Raw genomic sequence first — 22,779 nt, forward strand, 5'->3', positions numbered from 1 at the left:
CATTACCATATCCAAGAATATAAAACTGGCCTTTACTAAGTTAACCATTTTTACTGTGAACCAGCATTTTGTAAAAGTTACACTTCAAATATTAGATTATATATGTATATATATTATTATATTTCTTAATTAACAGAACACTAAATAAAGAAGTACACTAAACAATTATCTATTCTAATTATAAACTTTGTACTTGTTTGTAGCCTGCCACAGACTGCTGAGCCTAATCAAATGTGTCAACAAAGAATGTGAAACAAAATAATTTTAGGGTTTATATATAATATATATTTTGAAATAACAAAAAAGGCATAAATTACTGCACCAATATAATAGAATTCCACAATAATTCATCAACCACAGTAATTAAGCTGTATTTCAGTGTGAGAAAATATAAAATTTCAAGTTCACTGTATGTCTTACCTTACTACTTAGAATGCAGTATGAAAGAAAGGATTTGAAGCCAGAATACTTAAAACCGATTGAGAAAGCCACTAGAAAGGACATTCTGAGCCTTCAGTTAATTACTCACATTGTACATGCAAACAGGGATAACACACGTTTCCCAAAATGAAAAGAGGTGGGCAGGGCCACTGTGTTTGATTCAGGGTATGTGGTGACATCTCAGCAAATATAAAAGATACAAGGTTATTATTTTAGATTCTAACTCATTAGTATTAGTAACTTGAACCAATGCTACATTCAATGTACCACGTGACACACAAAACTGATATTTAAGGTTTCATTTTTAATATTTACTTTTGAATTAAGAAATTCTCATGGATCATGCTACAAGTTGAATTGCAATATACAACTTGATACCAAACTTACTGACCTACATTCATAAAATAGTAGTTCATTTCTATTTTGAATACATGTCAACAAATACAACACAACATAGACTTTGACCCATTTCCCTTAGCAATGGGGTTAAGAGTATCATGGGCTTATCTGTTATGCTATGAAATTTGGGTTTCATTGTAGCTAATGATGAAATAAATGCCATCTTTTATAGGAAGTAGTAAATCTTTTCATTCTTAATTTAATATGAATTGGTCTTTGTACAAGACTGTGATCTTTCTTTAGCTCAAACATAGCAGCTAATAAAATGGCTCAGAGCTTTCAAGTACAGACTTTCAGCTCATAGTTTCACCTCTTGACTGATCTGAAATCTAATTACAACTGTAGCTATTGGGGATTCCCTCTTGTTTATATACCAAACACTATACAGAATACCACACCAAAATTCTATTAATGTTTCTGTTGTTTAGCCACAAACTCCTTATGTATGTCAGACTAATGGCTTTATCACTGCTTTACAAATTATAAGCTTTATCTGACAAGTCATCACAAAGTTCCTTTTAACAGTAAAATAATGTGTTCTTTAAAGTTAATGTTAAACAATGTTAAATTATGTCTACACATTTTAAATTAATTTTCATATTTTACCCATTATTCAAGCTAAAAGAACGACTTAACACGCTTCACAAATCTTTGGCCAAAATTTAACTGAAAACAATTAATATAAAAGAAAAACTTTAATTTTCAAAAAGCTATATTATTAACAAAATATGTCATTTTCTACATGTATTTTAACAAGGTGAAAATATTCAAGGTTCAACCTGCATTTCATTTATGATACACCATAAATAAAATATAAATAATGATACATTTTATCTATAAAAACATTACAAAGAAGTTTCACTTACTTTTAGGGTTTCTGTCTGCTAAAAATACCACGGGTCCAACATCTTGTCCAAGGACCAATTTCTTGTAAGTGTTTATCACTGTTGTAAGGTCATCATTGGCTTTCAGAATATCACCTGAAATACAAAGTAGAGAGTGTGTTACAGAAAAACAGAGGAGAAATGGGATGTTTCAGTATATAAACAATTTACACAGTAGAGAGTGTGTTAAATCAAAATAGAGGAGAAAGCGGGATACTTCAGTATATAAACAATTTACACAGTAAAGAGTGTGTTACAGAAAAACAGAGGAGAAATGGGATACTTCAGTATATAAACAATTTACACAGTAGAGAGTGTGTTACAGAAAAACAGAGGAGAAATGGGATACTTCAGTATATAAACAATTTACATAGTAGAGAGTGTGTTACAAAAAAACAGAGAAGAAATGGGATACTTCAGTATATAAACAATTTACACAGTAGAGAGTGTGTTACAGAAAAACAGAGGAGAAATGGGATACTTCAGCATATAAACAATTTACATAGTAGAGAGTGTGTTAAATCAAAATAGAGGAGAAATGGGATACTTCAGTATATAAACAATTTACACAGTAAAGAGTGTGTTACAGAAAACAGAGGAGAAATGGGATACTTCAGTATATAAACAATTTACATAGTAGAGAGTGTGTTACATCAAAATAGAGGAGAAATGGGATACTTCAGTATATAAACAATTTACATAGTAGAGAGTGTGTTACAAAAAATAGAGGAGAAATGGGATACTTCAGTATATAAACAATTTACATAGTAGAGAGTGTGTTACATCAAAATAGAGGAGAAATGGGATACTTCAGTATATAAACAATTTACATAGTAGAGAGTGTGTTAAATCAAAATAGAGGAGAAATGGGATACTTCAGTATATAAACAATTTACATAGTAGAGAGTGTGTTACATCAAAATAGAGGAGAAATGGGATACTTTAGTATATAAAAAATTTACATAGTAGAGAGTGTGTTACATCAAAATAGAGGAGAAATGGGATACTTCAGTATATAAACAATTTACATAGTAGAAAGTGTGTTACATCAAAATAGAGGAGAAATGGGATACTTCAGTATATAAACAATTTACATAGTAGAAAGACTGTTACATCAAACTAGAGTAGAAATGGGATACTTCAGTATATAAACGATTTCCATAGTAGAGAGTGTGTTCAATCAAAATAGAGGAGAAATGGGATACTTCAGTATATAAACAATTTACATAGTAAAGAGTATGTTACATCAAAATAGAGGAGAAATGGGATACTTCAGTATATAAACAATTTACATAGCGGAGAGTGTTACAGAAAAACAGAGGAGAAATGGGATACTTCAGAATATAAACAATTTACATAGTAGAGAGAGTGCTACATCAAAGTTGAGGAGAAACTGGATAATTCAGTACATAAACGATTTACATAGTAGAGTGCGTGTTAAAGAAAAATAGAGAAGAAATGGGATACTTCAGTATATAAACAATTTACATAGTAGAAAGTGTGTTACATCAAACTAAAGTAGAAATGGGATACTTCAGTATATAAACAATTTACACAGTAGAGAGTGTGTTACATCAAAATAGAGGAGAAACAGGATAATTCAGTACATACATGATTTACATAGTAGAGAGTGTGTTACAGAAAAATAGAGGAGAAATGGGATACTTCAGTATATAAATGATTTACATAGTAGAGAGTGTGTTACATCAAAATGGAGGAGAAATGGGATACTTCAGTATATAAACGATTTACATAGCAGAGTGTGTGTTACATCAAAGCAGAGGAGAAATGGGATGATTCAGTACATAAACGATTTACATAGTAGAGTGTGTGTTTCAGAAAAATAGAGGAGAAATGGGATGTTTTAGTACATAAACGATTTACATAGTACAGAGTGTGTTACATCAAAATAGAGGAGAAATGGGATACTTCAGTACATAAACGATTTACATAGTAGTGTGTGTGTTACAGAAAAACAGAGGAGAAATGGGATACTTCAGTATATAAATGATTTACATAGTAGAGTGTGTTACATCAAAATAGAGGAGAAATGGGATACTTTAGTACATAAACGATTTACATAGTAGAGTGTGTGTTACATCAAAATAGAGGAGAAATGGGATACTTCAGTACATAAACGATTTACATAGTGGAGTGTGTGTTACAGAAAAACAGAGGAGAAATGGGATACTTCAGTATATAAACAATTTACATAGTAGAGTGTGTTACAGAAAAATAGAGGAGAAATGGGATAGTTCAGTATATAAACGATTTACTTAGTAGAGAGTGTGTTACATCAAAATACAGGAGAAACGGGATAATTCAGAACATACACGATTTACATAGTAGAGAGTGTGTTACAGAAAAATAGAGCAGAAATGGGATACTTCTGTATATAAACGATTTACATAGTAGAGTGTGTGTTACAGAAAAATAGAGGAGAAATGTGATGTTTCAGTATATAAACGATTTACATAGTAGAGAGTGTGTTACATCAAAATAGATGAGAAAAGGGATAATTCAGTATATAAACGATTTACATAGTAGAGAGTGTGTTACATCAAAAATGAGGAGAAATGGGATAATACAGTACATAAACGATTTACATAGTAGAGAGTGTGTTACATCAAAATAGAGGAGAAATGGGATAATTCAGTACATAAACGATTTACATAGTAGAGTGTGTGTTACAGAAAAATAGAGGAGAAATGTGATGTTTCAGTATATAAACGATTTACATAATAGAGAGTGTGTTACATCAAAATAGAGGAGAAATGGGATACTTCAGTACATAAACGATTTACATAGTAGAGAGTGTGTTACATCAAAGTAGAGGAGAAATGGGATACTTCAGTATATAAACAATTTACGTAGCGGAGAGTGTTACAGAAAAACAGAGGAGAAATGGGATACTTCAGAATATAAACAATTTACATAGTAGAGAGAGTGCTACATCAAAGTAGAGGAGAAATGGGATACTTCAGAATATAAACAATTTACATAGTAGAGAGAGTGCTACATCAAAGTAGAGGAGAAACTGGATAATTCAGTACATAAACGATTTACATAGTAGAGTGCGTGTTAAAGAAAAATAGAGAAGAAATGGGATACTTCAGTATATAAACAATTTACATAGTAGAAAGTGTGTTACATCAAACTAGAGTAGAAATGGGATACTTCAGTATATAAACAATTTACATAGTAGAAAGTGTGTTACATCAAACTAGAGTAGAAATGGGATACTTCAGTATATAAACAATTTACACAGTAGAGAGTGTGTTACATCAAAATAAAGAAGAAACAGGATAATTCAGTACATACATGATTTACATAGTAGAGAGTGTGTTACAGAAAAATAGAGGAGAAATGGGATACTTCAGTATATAAATGATTTACAGAGTAGAGAGTGTGTTACATCAAAGTAGAGGAGAAATGGGATAATTCAGTACATAAACGATTTACATAGTAGAGTGTGTGTTTCAGAAAAATAGAGGAGAAATGGGATGTTTTAGTACATAAACGATTTACATAGTACAGAGTGTGTTACATCAAAATAGAGGAGAAATGGGATACTTCAGTACATAAACGATTTACATAGTAGAGTGTGTGTTACAGAAAAACTGAGGAGAAATGGGATACTTCAGTATATAAACAATTTACATAGTAGAGTGTGTTACATCAAAATAGAGGAGAAATGGGATACTTTAGTACATAAACGATTTACATAGTAGAGTTTGTGTTACATCAAAATAGAGGAGAAATGGGATACTTCAGGACATAAACAATTTACATATTAGAGTGTGTTACACCAAAATAGAGGAGAAACGGGATACTTCAGTACATAAACGATTTACCTAGTAGAGTGTGTGTTACAGAAAAACAGAGGAGAAATGGGATACTTCAGTATATAAACAATTTACATATTAGAGTGTGTTACACCAAAATAGAGGAGAAATGGGATACTTCAGTACATAAACGATTTCCATAGTAGAGTGTGTTACAGAAAAATAGAGGAGAAATGGGATAGTTCAGTATATAAACGATTTACTTAGTAAAGAGTGTGTTACATCAAAATAGAGGAGAAACGGGATAATTCAGAACATACACGATTTACATAGTAGAGAGTGTGTTACAGAAAAATAGAGCAGAAATGGGATACTTCTGTATATAAACGATTTACATAGTAGAGAGTGTGTTACATCAAAATAGAGGAGAAATGGGATACTTCAGTATATAAACAATTTACACAGTAAAGAGTGTGTTACAGAAAAACAGAGGAGAAATGGGATACTTCAGTATATAAACAATTTACACAGTAGAGAGTGTGTTACACAAAAAACAGAGGAGAAATGGGATACTTCAGTATATAAACAATTTACACAGTAGAGAGTGTGTTACAGAAAAACAGAGGAGAAATGGGATACTTCAGTATATAAACAATTTACATAGTAGAGAGTGTGTTACAAAAAAACAGAGAAGAAATGGGATACTTCAGTATATAAACAATTTACACAGTAGAGAGTGTGTTACAGAAAAACAGAGGAGAAATGGGATACTTCAGCATATAAACAATTTACATAGTAGAGAGTGTGTTAAATCAAAATAGAGGAGAAATGGGATACTTCAGTATATAAACAATTTACATAGTAGAAAGTGTGTTACAAAAAAACAGAGAAGAAATGGGATACTTCTGTATATAAACGATTTACATAGTAGAGAGTGTGTTACATCAAAATGAGGAGAAATGGGATAATACAGTACATAAACGATTTACATAGTAGAGAGTGTTACAGAAAAACAGAGGAGAAATGGGATACTTCAGAATATAAACAATTTACATAGTAGAGAGAGTGCTACATCAAAGTAGAGGAGAAACTGGATAATTCAGTATATAAACGATTTACATAGTAGAGTGTGTTAAAGAAAAATAGAGAAGAAATGGGATACTTCAGTATATAAACAATTTACATAGTAGAGTGTGTTACATCAAACTAGAGTAGAAATGGGATACTTCAGTATATAAACAATTTACATAGTAGAAAGTGTGTTACATCAAACTAGAGTAGAAATGGGATACTTCAGTATATAAACAATTTACACAGTAGAGAGTGTGTTACATCAAAATAAAGAAGAAACAGGATAATTCAGTACATAACATGATTTACATAGTAGAGTGTGTTACAGAAAAATAGAGGAGAAATGGGATACTTCAGTATATAAATGATTTACAGAGTAGAGAGTGTGTTACATCAAAGTAGAGGAGAAATGGGATACTTCAGTATATAAACGATTTACATAGCAGAGTGTGTGTTACATCAAAGTAGAGTAGAAATGGGATACTTCAGTATATAAACAATTTACATAGTAGAGAGTGTGTTACATCAAAATAGAGGAGAAATGGGATACTTCAGTATATAAACAATTTACATAGTAGAAAGTGTGTTACATCAAAATAGAGGAGAAATGGGATACTTCACTATATAAACAATTTACATAGTAGAAAGAGTGTTACATCAAACTAGAGTAGAAATGGGATACTTCAGTATATAAACGATTTCCATAGTAGAGAGTGTGTTCAATCAAAATAGAGGAGAAATGGGATACTTCAGTATATAAACAATTTACATAGTAAAGAGTATGTTACATCAAAATAGAGGAGAAATGGGATACTTCAGTATATAAACAATTTACATAGTAGAGAGTGTTACAGAAAAACAGAGGAGAAATGGGATACTTCAGAATATAAACAATTTACATAGTAGAGAGAGTGCTAGATCAAAGTAGAGGAGAAACTGGATAATTCAGTATATAAACGATTTACATAGTAGAGTGCGTGTTAAAGAAAAATAGAGAAGAAATGGGATACTTCAGTATATAAACAATTTACATAGTAGAGTGCGTGTTACATCAAACTAGAGTAGAAATGGGATACTTCAGTATATAAACAATTTACATAGTAGAAAGTGTGTTACATCAAACTAGAGTAGAAATGGGATACTTCAGTATATAAACAATTTACACAGTAGAGAGTGTGTTACATCAAAATAAAGAAGAAACAGGATAATTCAGTACATACATGATTTACATAGTAGAGAGTGTGTTACAGAAAAATAGAGGAGAAATGGGATACTTCAGTATATAAATGATTTACAGAGTAGAGAGTGTGTTACATCAAAGTAGAGGAGAAATGGGATAATTCAGTACATAAACGATTTACATAGTAGAGTGTGTGTTACAGAAAACTGAGGAGAAATGGGATACTTCAGTATATAAACAATTTACATAGTAGAGTGTGTTACATCAAAATAGAGGAGAAATGGGATACTTTAGTACATAAACGATTTACATAGTAGAGTTTGTGTTACATCAAAATAGAGGAGAAATGGGATACTTCAGGACATAAACAATTTACATATTAGAGTGTGTTACACCAAAATAGAGGAGAAATGGGATACTTCAGTACATAAACGATTTACCTAGTAGAGTGTGTGTTACAGAAAAACAGAGGAGAAATGGGATACTTCAGTATATAAACAATTTACATATTAGAGTGTGTTACACCAAAATAGAGGAGAAAGCGGGATACTTCAGTACATAAACGATTTCCATAGTAGAGTGTGTTACAGAAAAATAGAGGAGAAATGGGATAGTTCAGTATATAAACGATTTACTTAGTAGAGAGTGTGTTACATCAAAATAGAGGAGAAATGGGATAATTCAGAACATAAACGATTTACATAGTAGAGAGTGTGTTACAGAAAAATAGAGCAGAAATGGGATACTTCTGTATATAAACGATTTACATAGTAGAGAGTGTGTTACATCAAAATAGAGGAGAAATGGGATACTTCAGTATATAAACAATTTACACAGTAAAGAGTGTGTTACAGAAAAACAGAGGAGAAATGGGATACTTCAGTATATAAACAATTTACACAGTAGAGAGTGTGTTACAGAAAAACAGAGGAGAAATGGGATACTTCAGTATATAAACAATTTACATATTAGAGTGTGTTACACCAAAATAGAGGAGAAACGGGATACTTCAGTACATAAACGATTTCCATAGTAGAGTGTGTTACAGAAAAATAGAGGAGAAATGGGATAGTTCAGTATATAAACGATTTACTTAGTAAAGAGTGTGTTACATCAAAATAGAGGAGAAACGGGATAATTCAGAACATACACGATTTACATAGTAGAGAGTGTGTTACAGAAAAATAGAGCAGAAATGGGATACTTCTGTATATAAACGATTTACATAGTAGAGAGTGTGTTACATCAAAATAGAGGAGAAATGGGATACTTCAGTATATAAACAATTTACACAGTAAAGAGTGTGTTACAGAAAAACAGAGGAGAAATGGGATACTTCAGTATATAAACAATTTACACAGTAGAGAGTGTGTTACAGAAAAACAGAGGAGAAATGGGATACTTCAGTATATAAACAATTTACACAGTAGAGAGTGTGTTACAGAAAAACAGAGGAGAAATGGGATACTTCAGTATATAAACAATTTACATAGTAGAGAGTGTGTTACAAAAAAACAGAGAAGAAATGGGATACTTCAGTATATAAACAATTTACACAGTAGAGAGTGTGTTACAGAAAAACAGAGGAGAAATGGGATACTTCAGCATATAAACAATTTACATAGTAGAAAGTGTGTTACAAAAAAACAGAGAAGAAATGGGATACTTCTGTATATAAACGATTTACATAGTAGAGAGTGTGTTACATCAAAAATGAGGAGAAATGGGATAATACAGTACATAAACGATTTACATAGTAGAGAGTGTTACAGAAAAACAGAGGAGAAATGGGATACTTCAGAATATAAACAATTTACATAGTAGAGAGAGTGCTACATCAAAGTAGAGGAGAAACTGGATAATTCAGTATATAAACGATTTACATAGTAGAGTGCGTGTTAAAGAAAAATAGAGAAGAAATGGGATACTTCAGTATATAAACAATTTACATAGTAGAGTGCGTGTTACATCAAACTAGAGTAGAAATGGGATACTTCAGTATATAAACAATTTACATAGTAGAAAGTGTGTTACATCAAACTAGAGTAGAAATGGGATACTTCAGTATATAAACAATTTACACAGTAGAGAGTGTGTTACATCAAAATAAAGAAGAAACAGGATAATTCAGTACATACATGATTTACATAGTAGAGAGTGTGTTACAGAAAAATAGAGGAGAAATGGGATACTTCAGTATATAAATGATTTACAGAGTAGAGAGTGTGTTACATCAAAGTAGAGGAGAAATGGGATACTTCAGTATATAAACGATTTACATAGCAGAGTGTGTGTTACATCAAAGTAGAGTAGAAATGGGATACTTCAGTATATAAACAATTTACATAGTAGAGAGTGTGTTACATCAAAATAGAGGAGAAATGGGATACTTCAGTATATAAACAATTTACATAGTAGAAAGTGTGTTACATCAAAATAGAGGAGAAATGGGATACTTCACTATATAAACAATTTACATAGTAGAAAGAGTGTTACATCAAACTAGAGTAGAAATGGGATACTTCAGTATATAAACGATTTCCATAGTAGAGAGTGTGTTCAATCAAAATAGAGGAGAAATGGGATACTTCAGTATATAAACAATTTACATAGTAAAGAGTATGTTACATCAAAATAGAGGAGAAATGGGATACTTCAGTATATAAACAATTTACGTAGCGGAGAGTGTTACAGAAAAACAGAGGAGAAATGGGATACTTCAGAATATAAACAATTTACATAGTAGAGAGAGTGCTACATCAAAGTAGAGGAGAAACTGGATAATTCAGTATATAAACGATTTACATAGTAGAGTGCGTGTTAAAGAAAAATAGAGAAGAAATGGGATACTTCAGTATATAAACAATTTACATAGTAGAGTGCGTGTTACATCAAACTAGAGTAGAAATGGGATACTTCAGTATATAAACAATTTACATAGTAGAAAGTGTGTTACATCAAACTAGAGTAGAAATGGGATACTTCAGTATATAAACAATTTACACAGTAGAGAGTGTGTTACATCAAAATAAAGAAGAAACAGGATAATTCAGTACATACATGATTTACATAGTAGAGAGTGTGTTACAGAAAAATAGAGGAGAAATGGGATACTTCAGTATATAAATGATTTACAGAGTAGAGAGTGTGTTACATCAAAGTAGAGGAGAAATGGGATAATTCAGTACATAAACGATTTACATAGTAGAGTGTGTGTTACAGAAAAACTGAGGAGAAATGGGATACTTCAGTATATAAACAATTTACATAGTAGAGTGTGTTACATCAAAATAGAGGAGAAATGGGATACTTTAGTACATAAACGATTTACATAGTAGAGTTTGTGTTACATCAAAATAGAGGAGAAATGGGATACTTCAGGACATAAACAATTTACATATTAGAGTGTGTTACACCAAAATAGAGGAGAAACGGGATACTTCAGTACATAAACGATTTACCTAGTAGAGTGTGTGTTACAGAAAAACAGAGGAGAAATGGGATACTTCAGTATATAAACAATTTACATATTAGAGTGTGTTACACCAAAATAGAGGAGAAACGGGATACTTCAGTACATAAACGATTTACATAGTAGAGTGTGTTACAGAAAAATAGAGGAGAAATGGGATAGTTCAGTATATAAACGATTTACTTAGTAGAGAGTGTGTTACATCAAAATAGAGGAGAAACGGGATAATTCAGAACATACACGATTTACATAGTAGAGAGTGTGTTACAGAAAAATAGAGCAGAAATGGGATACTTCTGTATATAAACGATTTACATAGTAGAGAGTGTGTTACATCAAAATAGAGGAGAAATGGGATACTTCAGTATATAAACAATTTACACAGTAAAGAGTGTGTTACAGAAAAACAGAGGAGAAATGGGATACTTCAGTATATAAACAATTTACACAGTAGAGAGTGTGTTACAGAAAAACAGAGGAGAAATGGGATACTTCAGTATATAAACAATTTACATAGTAGAGAGTGTGTTACAAAAAAACAGAGAAGAAATGGGATACTTCAGTATATAAACAATTTACACAGTAGAGAGTGTGTTACAGAAAAACAGAGGAGAAATGGGATACTTCAGCATATAAACAATTTACATAGTAGAGAGTGTGTTAAATCAAAATAGAGGAGAAATGGGATACTTCAGTATATAAACAATTTACATAGTAGAGAGTGTGTTACATCAAAATAGAGGAGAAATGGGATACTTCAGTATATAAACAATTTACATAGTAAAGAGTATGTTACATCAAAATAGAGGAGAAATGGGATACTTCAGTATATAAACAATTTACGTAGCGGAGAGTGTTACAGAAAAACAGAGGAGAAATGGGATACTTCAGAATATAAACAATTTACATAGTAGAGAGAGTGCTACATCAAAGTAGAGGAGAAACTGGATAATTCAGTACATAAACGATTTACATAGTAGAGTGCGTGTTAAAGAAAAATAGAGAAGAAATGGGATACTTCAGTATATAAACAATTTACATAGTAGAGTGCGTGTTACATCAAACTAGAGTAGAAATGGGATACTTCAGTATATAAACAATTTACATAGTAGAAAGTGTGTTACATCAAACTAGAGTAGAAATGGGATACTTCAGTATATAAACAATTTACACAGTAGAGAGTGTGTTACATCAAAATAAAGAAGAAACAGGATAATTCAGTACATACATGATTTACATAGTAGAGAGTGTGTTACAGAAAAATAGAGGAGAAATGGGATACTTCAGTATATAAATGATTTACAGAGTAGAGAGTGTGTTACATCAAAGTAGAGGAGAAATGGGATAATTCAGTACATAAACGATTTACATAGTACAGAGTGTGTTACATCAAAATAGAGGAGAAATGGGATACTTCAGTACATAAACGATTTACATAGTAGAGTGTGTGTTACAGAAAAACTGAGGAGAAATGGGATACTTCAGTACATAAACGATTTCCATAGTAGAGTGTATTACATCAAAATAGAGGAGAAACGGGATAATTCAGAACATACACGATTTACATAGTAGAGAGTGTGTTACAGAAAAATGGAGCAGAAATGGGATACTTCTGTATATAAACGATTTACATAGTAGAGAGTGTGTTACATCAAAATAGAGGAGATATGGGATACTTCAGTATATAAACAATTTACACAGTAAAGAGTGTGTTACAGAAAAACAGAGGAGAAATGGGATACTTCAGTATATAAACAATTTACATAGTAGAGAGTGTGTTACAAAAAAACAGAGAAGAAATGGGATACTTCAGTATATAAACAATTTACACAGTAGAGAGTGTGTTACAGAAAAACAAAGGAGAAATGGGATACTTCAGCATATAAACAATTTACATAGTAGAGAGTGTGTTAAATCAAAATAGAGGAGAAATGGGATACTTCAGTATATAAACAATTTACATAGTAGAGAGTGTGTTACATCAAAATAGAGGAGAAATGGGATACTTTAGTATATAAACAATTTACATAGTAGAGAGTGTGTTACATCAAAATAGAGGAGAAATGGGATACTTCAGTATATAAACAATTTACATAGTAGAAAGTGTGTTACATCAAAATAGAGGAGAAACGGGATACTTCAGTATATAAACAACTTGCATAGTAGAGAGTGTGTTACATCAAAATAGAGGAGAAACGGGATACTTCAGTATATAAACAACTTACATAATAGAGAGTGTGTTACATCAAAATAAAGCAACACGTACATCATTAATTTACAGTACCAAGTAATTAGGTTACTATAACAACCACAGGAGCAACATATGTACATCATTAATTTAGAGTAACAAGTAATTAGGTTACTATAACAACCACAGGAGCAACATATGTACATCATTAATTTAGAGTAACAAGTGATTAAGTTACTATAACAACCACAGGAGCAACACATGTACGTCATTAATTTAGAGTAACAAGTGATTACGTTACTATAACAACCACAGGAGCAACACATGTACGTCATCAATTTACAGTAACAAGTGATTAGGTTACTATAACAACCACAGGAGCAACACATGTACGTCATCAATTTACAGTAACAAGTGATTAGATTACTATAACAACCACAGGAGCAACACATGTACGTCATCAATTTACAGTAACAAGTGATTAGGTTACTATAACAACCACAGGATCAACATGTGTACGTCATCAATTTACAGTGACAAGTGATTAGGTAACTATAACAACCACAGGATCAACATGTGTATGTCATCAATTTACAGTGACAAGTGATTAGGTAACTATAACAACCACAGGAGCAACATATGTACATCATCAATTTACAGTAACAAGCGATTAGGTTACTATAACAACCACAGGAGCAACACATGTACGTCATCAATTTACAGTAACAAGTGATTAGGTTACTATAACAACCACAGGAGCAACACATGTACGTCATCAATTTACAGTAACAAGTGATTAGGTTACTATAACAACCACAGGATCAACATGTGTACGTCATCAATTTACAGTGACAAGTGATTAGGTAACTATAACAACCACAGGATCAACATGTGTATGTCATCAATTTACAGTGACAAGTGATTAGGTAACTATAACAACCACAGGATCAACATGTGTATGTCATCAATTTACAGTGACAAGTGATTAGGTAACTATAACAACCACAGGATCAACATGTGTACGTCATCAATTTACAGTGACAAGTGATTAGGTAACTATAACAACCACAGGATCAACATGTGTATGTCATCAATTTACAGTGACAAGTGATTAGGTAACTATAACAACCACAGGAGCAACATATGTACATCATCAATTTACAGTAACAAGTGAATAGGTTACTATAACAACCACAGGAGGAACACATGTACGTCATCAATTTACAGTAACAAGTGAATAGGTTACTATAACAAGAACACAAGCCTTCACATATCAACTGATAGTGAGAATGTGTTCTCTCTAATATACATTTACTTTAAGTTGTATAAAAAAGTATCATATATTTTTGAAATTATGTATAAATGATTCTGTATCTTACATTCACTGTGTTTGTAAGAAGTTGTAAGCAAACAATTAGAGTACTACTGTATATTATAGTTTGTAGATCAACATGATAAAGGCTGCTTCATGAAGTACACAAATTTTATGTCCCTTAAAGAAGTTTTCGACAAAAGATACTAGTTATCTAATATATTTTATTACAAAGAAACATATTAGTAACACTCTTGTAGTTGTGTAATTGGTTTATTTAGTTGCTAATTACAAATCTAAACAATGAGCTACCAATGTCATGTCAACCAAGAATATCGAAACTTGTTTTTAGTATTCATTGTAAGACTTCAGACTTAATATTGAACCACGATGTGTGTGTGTGTGTGTGGGGGGGGTCAATTATTTTAAAAAAATTAAAATAAGTATGAAATAGGAAACTTAATTTTGTTTGTAAAACTAAGTAGAAGTTGAATAACACATTTTATGTTTTATTTACTAACCTAATCCTTCATCTTTTTCATCCATTTCACCAGCTAACCTGAAAAGTTTGGGACGTAGCCTTTCACAACAGTCAAATAAATCCTACAACAGTAACAAAACATAACTGTATTTGATGCAATATGAGTTATAAAACCTAAACACACTTATGTACAACAACTGTAATTAGTTGACAAACACAGACAATAAACTCACATTGTTTCCATCTCTAAGTTCTAGTAGATTTCACATAAGGATTCGGTGTACAAGACCTGATACAAGTAATTTATTGTTCCACCTTTCTCACAGTGTGCTACTTTCTTTTGTGGCTTAATTTACTTTAAGATGAAGTTGTGAAGAAGAAACTCAAAGGGTTGTTGTTACAGAACTCAAATATCAACAAATTGAATTTCTTCTAAGAGATGAGAACTTCCAAGAAAATTACCTTAAAATGTAATTTCCATTCCACAAGATGGTGAGAATAAAAGACATACAAGCACAAATTGGAATTTGATAATTATTAAAACACCAACTAAATTAACTACTGTCCCCTTTATCTTTGTTGTTAAAATAGAAAACATCATATAAGAGGAAGCATGAGATAATAACTGGATGGATACAACAGTGATTACAAGCTTCTCACAAATATAACTACACTAATGACATGCTGTATAATAAAACAATCTGATAATTATAACTACACTAATGACATGCTGTATAATAAAACAATCTGATAATTATAACTACACTAATGACATGCTGTATAATAAAACAATCTGATAATTATAACTACACTAATGACATGCTGTATAATAAAACAATCTGATAATTATAACTACACTAATGACATGCTGTATAATAAAACAATCTGATAATTATAACTACACTATTGACATGCTGTATAATAAAACAATCTGATAATTATAACTACACTAATGACATGCTGTATAATAAAACAATCTGATAATTATAACTACACTAATGACATGCTGTATAATAAAACAATCTGATAATTATAACTACACTAATGTCATGCTGTATAATAAAACAACCTGATAATTATAACTACACTAATGACATGCTGTATAATAAAACACTGATAATTATAACTACACTAATGACATGCTGTATAATAAAACAATCCGATAATTATAACTACACTAATGACATGCTGTATAATAAAACAACCCGATAATTATAACTACACTAATGACATGCTGTATAATAAAACAATCTGATAATTATAACTACACTAATGACATGCTGTATAATAAAAACACTGATAATTATAACTACACTAATGACATGCTGTATAATAAAACAATCTGATAATTATAACTACACTAATGACATGCTGTATAATAAAACAATCTGATAATTATAACTACACTAATGACATGCTGTATAATAAAACCTGATAATTATAATTACACTAATGACATCCTGTATAATAAAACAACCTGATAATTATAACTACACTAATGACATGCTGTATAATAAAACAACCTGATAATTATAATTACACTAATGACATGCTGTATAATAAAACAACCTGATAATTATAATTACACTAATGACATGCTGTATAATAAAACAATCTGATAATTATAATTACACTAATGAGATGCTGTATAATAAAACAATCTGATAATTATAATTACACTAATGAGATGCTGTATAATAAAACAATCTGATAATTATAATTAAACTAATGAGATGCTGTATAATAAAACAATCTGATAATTATAATTACACTAATGAGATGCTGTATAATAAAACAATCTGATAATTATAATTACACTAATGAGATGCTGTATAATAAAACAATCTGATAATTATAATTACACTGATGAGATGCTGTATAATAAAACAATCTGATAATTATAACTACACTGATGAGATGCTGTATAATAAAACAACCTGATAATTATAACTACACTAATGACATGCTGTATAATAAAACAACCTGATAATTATAACTACACTAATGACATGCTGTATAATAAAACAACCTGATAATTATAACTACACTAATGACATGCTGTATAATAAAACAACCTGATAATTATAACTACACTAATGACATGCTGTATAATAAAATCTGATAATTATAACTACACTAATGACATGCTGTATAATAAAACAATCTGATAATTATAACTACACTAATGACATGCTGTATAATAAAACAATCTGATAATTATAACTACACTAATGACATGCTGTATAATAAAACAATCTGATAATTATAACTACACTAATGACATGCTGTATAATAAAACAATCTGATAATTATAACTACACTAATGACATGCTGTATAATAAAACAATCTGATAATTATAACTACACTAATGACATGCTGTATAATAAAACAATCTGATAATTATAACTACACTAATGACATGCTGTATAATAAAACAATCTGATAATTATAACTACACTAATGTCATGCTGTATAATAAAACAACCTGATAATTATAACTACACTAATGACATGCTGTATAATAAAACACTGATAATTATAACTACACTAATGACATGCTGTATAATAAAACAATCCGATAATTATAATTACACTAATGACATGCTGTATAATAAAACAACCTGATAATTATAACTACACTAATGACATGCTGTATAATAAAACAATCTGATAATTATAACTACACTAATGACATGCTGTATAATAAAACACTGATAATTATAACTACACTAATGACATGCTGTATAATAAAACAATCTGATAATTATAACTACACTAATGACATGCTGTATAATAAAACAATCTGATAATTATAACTACACTAATGACATGCTGTATAATAAAACCTGATAATTATAATTACACTAATGACATCCTGTATAATAAAACAACCTGATAATTATAACTACACTAATGACATGCTGTATAATAAAACAACCTGATAATTATAATTACACTAATGACATGCTGTATAATAAAACAACCTGATAATTATAATTACACTAATGACATGCTGTATAATAAAACAATCTGATAATTATAATTACACTAATGACATGCTGTATAATAAAACAATCTGATAATTATAATTACACTAATGAGATGCTGTATAATAAAACAATCTGATAATTATAATTAAACTAATGAGATGCTGTATAATAAAACAATCTGATAATTATAATTAAACTAATGAGATGCTGTATAATAAAACAATCTGATAATTATAATTACACTAATGAGATGCTGTATAATAAAACAATCTGATAATTATAATTACACTAATGAGATGCTGTATAATAAAACAATCTGATAATTATAATTACACTGATGAGATGCTGTATAATAAAACAATCTGATAATTATAACTACACTGATGAGATGCTGTATAATAAAACAACCTGATAATTATAACTACACTAATGACATGCTGTATAATAAAACAACCTGATAATTATAACTACACTAATGACATGCTGTATAATAAAACAACCTGATAATTATAACTACACTAATGACATGCTGTATAATAAAACAACCTGATAATTATAACTACACTAATGACATGCTGTATAATAAAATCTGATAATTATAACTACACTAATGACATGCTGTATAATAAAACAATCTGATAATTATAACTACACTAATGACATGCTGTATAATAAAACAATCTGATAATTATAACTACACTAATGACATGCTGTATAATAAAACAATCTGATAATTATAACTACACTAATGACATGCTGTATAATAAAACAATCTGATAATTATAACTACACTAATGACATGCTGTATAATAAAACAACCTGATAATTATAACTACACTAATGACATGCTGTATAATAAAACAACCTGATAATTATAACTACACTAATGACATGCTGTATAGTAAAACAACCTGATAATTATAACTACACTAATGACATGCTGTATAGTAAAACAACCTGATAATTATAACTACACTAATGACATGCTGTATAGTAAAACAACCTGATAATTATAACTACACTAATGACATGCTGTATACTAAAACAACCTGATAATTATAACTACACTAATGACATGCTGTATAGTAAAACAACCTGATAATTATAACTACACTAATGACATGCTGTATAATAAAACAACCTGATAATTATAACTACACTAATGACATGCTGTATAATAAAACAATCTGATAATTATAACTACACTAATGACACGCTGTATAATAAAACAATCTGATAATTATAATTACACTAATGACATGCTGTATAATAAAACAATCTGATAATTATAACTACACTAATGACATGCTGTATAATAAAACAATCTGATAATTATAACTACACTAATGACATGCTGTATAATAAAACAATCTGATAATTATAACTACACTAATGACATGCTGTATAATAAAACAATCTGATAATTATAACTACACTAATGACATGCTGTATAATAAAACAATCTGATAATTATAACTACACTAATGACATGCTGTATAATAAAACAATCTGATAATTATAACTACACTAATGACATGCTGTATAATAAAACAATCTGATAATTATAACTACACTAATGACATGCTGTATAATAAAACAATCTGATAATTATAACTACACTAATGACATGCTGTATAATAAAACAATCTGATAATTATAACTACACTAATGACATGCTGTATAATAAAACAATCTGATAATTATAACTACACTAACGACATGCTGTATAATAAAACAATCTGATAATTATAACTACACTAATGACATGCTGTATAATAAAACAATCTGATAATTATAACTACACTAATGACATGCTGTATAATAAAAACAATCTGATAATTATAACTACACTAATGAGACGCTGTATAATAAAACAATCCGATAATTATAATTACACTAATGAGATGCTGTATGATAAAACAATCTGATAATTATAATTACACTAATGACATGCTGTATGACAAAACAATCTGATAATTATAATTACACTAATGACATGCTGTATAACAAAACAATCTGATAATTATAATTACACTAATGACATGCTGTATAATAAAACAATCTGATAATTATAACTACACTAATGACATGCTGTATAATAAAACAATCTGATAATTATAACTACACTAATGAGACGCTGTATAATAAAACAATCCGATAATTATAACTACACTAATGAGACGCTGTATAATAAAACAATCCGATAATTATAATTACACTAATGAGATGCTGTATAATAAAACAATCTGGTAATTATAATTACACTAATGAGATGCTGTATAATAAAACAATCTGATAATTATAATTACACTAATGAGATGCTGTATAATAAAACAATCTGATAATTATAATTACACTAATGACATGCTGTATAACAAAACAATCTGATAATTATAACTACACTAATGACATGCTGTATAATAAAACAATCTGATAATTATAACTACACTAATGACATGCTGTATAATAAAACAATCTGATAATTATAACTACACTAATGACATGCTGTATAATAAAACACTGATAATTATAACTACACTAATGACATGCTGTATAATAAAACAATCTGATAATTATAACTACACTAATGACATGCTGTATAATAAAACAATCTGATAATTATAACTACACTAATGACATGCTGTATAATAAAACAATCTGATAATTATAACTACACTAATGACATGCTGTATAATAAAACAATCTGATAATTATAACTACACTAATGAGACGCTGTATAATAAAACAATCCGATAATTATAATTACACTAATGACATGCTGTATAATAAAACAATCTGATAATTATAATTACACTAATGACATGCTGTATAACAAAACAATCTGATAATTATAATTACACTAATGACATGCTGTATAACAAAACAATCTGATAATTATAATTACACTAATGACATGCTGTATAATAAAACAATCCGATAATTATAACTACACTAATGAGACGCTGTATAATAAAACAATCCGATAATTATAATTACACTAATGAGATGCTGTATAATAAAACAATCTGATAATTATAACTACACTAATGAGACGCTGTATAATAAAACAATCCGATAATTATAATTACACTAATGAGATGCTGTATAATAAAACAATCTGATAATTATAATTACACTAATGAGATGCTGTATAATAAAACAATCTGATAATTATAATTACACTAATGACATGCTGTATAACAAAACAATCTGATAATTATAATTACACTAATGACATGCTGTATAATAAAACAATCTGATAATTATAACTACACTAATGACATGCTGTATAACAAAACAATCTGATAATTATATTTAATGACAATAATTTGTGATGATGAGTCACCCATCTGAAGTTAAACTGTATCTCAAAACAGCTGGTGAAGATATTAAAACTTTAAAATACAGACCAAGATTTCTTTATTAACCTGAAGATGACCAAGAAAGGTTGAAACATTGTTCTCTATTTTAATAAATGTTTTGATACCCATACCAGCCATCTTTTGATATATTTGTACAAAGAAAATATTATTATGAAGTGGTGATTATTTTCAAATCTGAGAAGAAACATAACAGACAGGTTCATCACCTTCATGAGTTCTCTCTCTTCCAGAGATGTTTCCTTTGACTTGTAATTACGCAACATATCACTTAGAACTTTGGCATTGTTTTGTCCCATTTCCAGCTCAGTGATACGTCGTGCTGTACGTTCCATTCTTTTATCGGCCTGTGGGGGGTACGGAAATGTTTTTCAAGATTATATTTAAATGTTTAGTGGTATTAAAGGAAGTTAAGGATTATAACTTGAGTAATTTATTGAGTAAATTATAGGATTTAACGAAAGTGACATTTAATGTGATAAAATGGACACTATGGTTAGGATACCAGTGACAAAATATAATACATCTAGAGTGAACCACAAACAAGAACTGGAGTAAATAATGGCTACCATGATCAGGATATGTGTGAAAATACAATACACCTAGATTAAATATTACAATAATTACAGCACAAATCAATGTTAGAAAATAAATACAAGTCAAATTCCCTGTTTTTTAATGACACACACACACACAAAACCATACATGAGAATAAACACAAAACTTGTTTCTGAGATTTACAATGATATCTAGCTTCTTATTCAATTAATGTAAACATAAGTACGTCATGAAATGTTTTTGTAGATTAGCGTATCAAAATATGGAGTCTAGAAAAATGTAACATAACTAAATACAATTTGCTTCATTTTAATCGGTTTTTATTATATACTTTGTTTTCTGGCATTTCAATTGTCGATTGAATACTCTCTTTGTGAATTTGTATAGGGCTGATTTCCAGTGCAAATACATAATTATTTTTGTAACATTTACTTTAAGCTGAAAATGATTACAGCTGCTTTTTTAACATTACTCTTATTACACTAATATTTTTATCATGTTAACATTACTCTTATTACACTAATATTTTTATCATGTTAACATTACTCTTATTACACTAATATTTTTATCATGTTAACATTACTCTTATTACACTAATATTTTTATCATGTTAACATTACTCTTATTACACTAATAT

General features: G+C 29.5%; 1 pseudogene across 1 annotated transcript in view; it reads right to left on the reverse strand.

The window, feature by feature from the left end:
* Window positions 1–22,779, reverse strand: part of LOC143226979 (ADP-ribosylation factor-binding protein GGA1-like) — a 70,753-nt pseudogene that overhangs the window by 16,138 nt on the left and 31,836 nt on the right. Inside the window, exons 7-9 of the transcript XR_013014819.1 lie at window positions 21,794–21,931; window positions 15,254–15,335; window positions 1,707–1,820 (exon numbers count right to left, since the gene is read on the reverse strand). The product of XR_013014819.1 is annotated as an ADP-ribosylation factor-binding protein GGA1-like (transcript). The remainder of the gene's footprint in view (window positions 1–1,706; window positions 1,821–15,253; window positions 15,336–21,793; window positions 21,932–22,779) is intronic.

Source organism: Tachypleus tridentatus, chromosome 9 (assembly GCF_004210375.1).
Source record: "Tachypleus tridentatus isolate NWPU-2018 chromosome 9, ASM421037v1, whole genome shotgun sequence".
Lineage (NCBI taxonomy): Eukaryota > Metazoa > Arthropoda > Merostomata > Xiphosura > Limulidae > Tachypleus > Tachypleus tridentatus.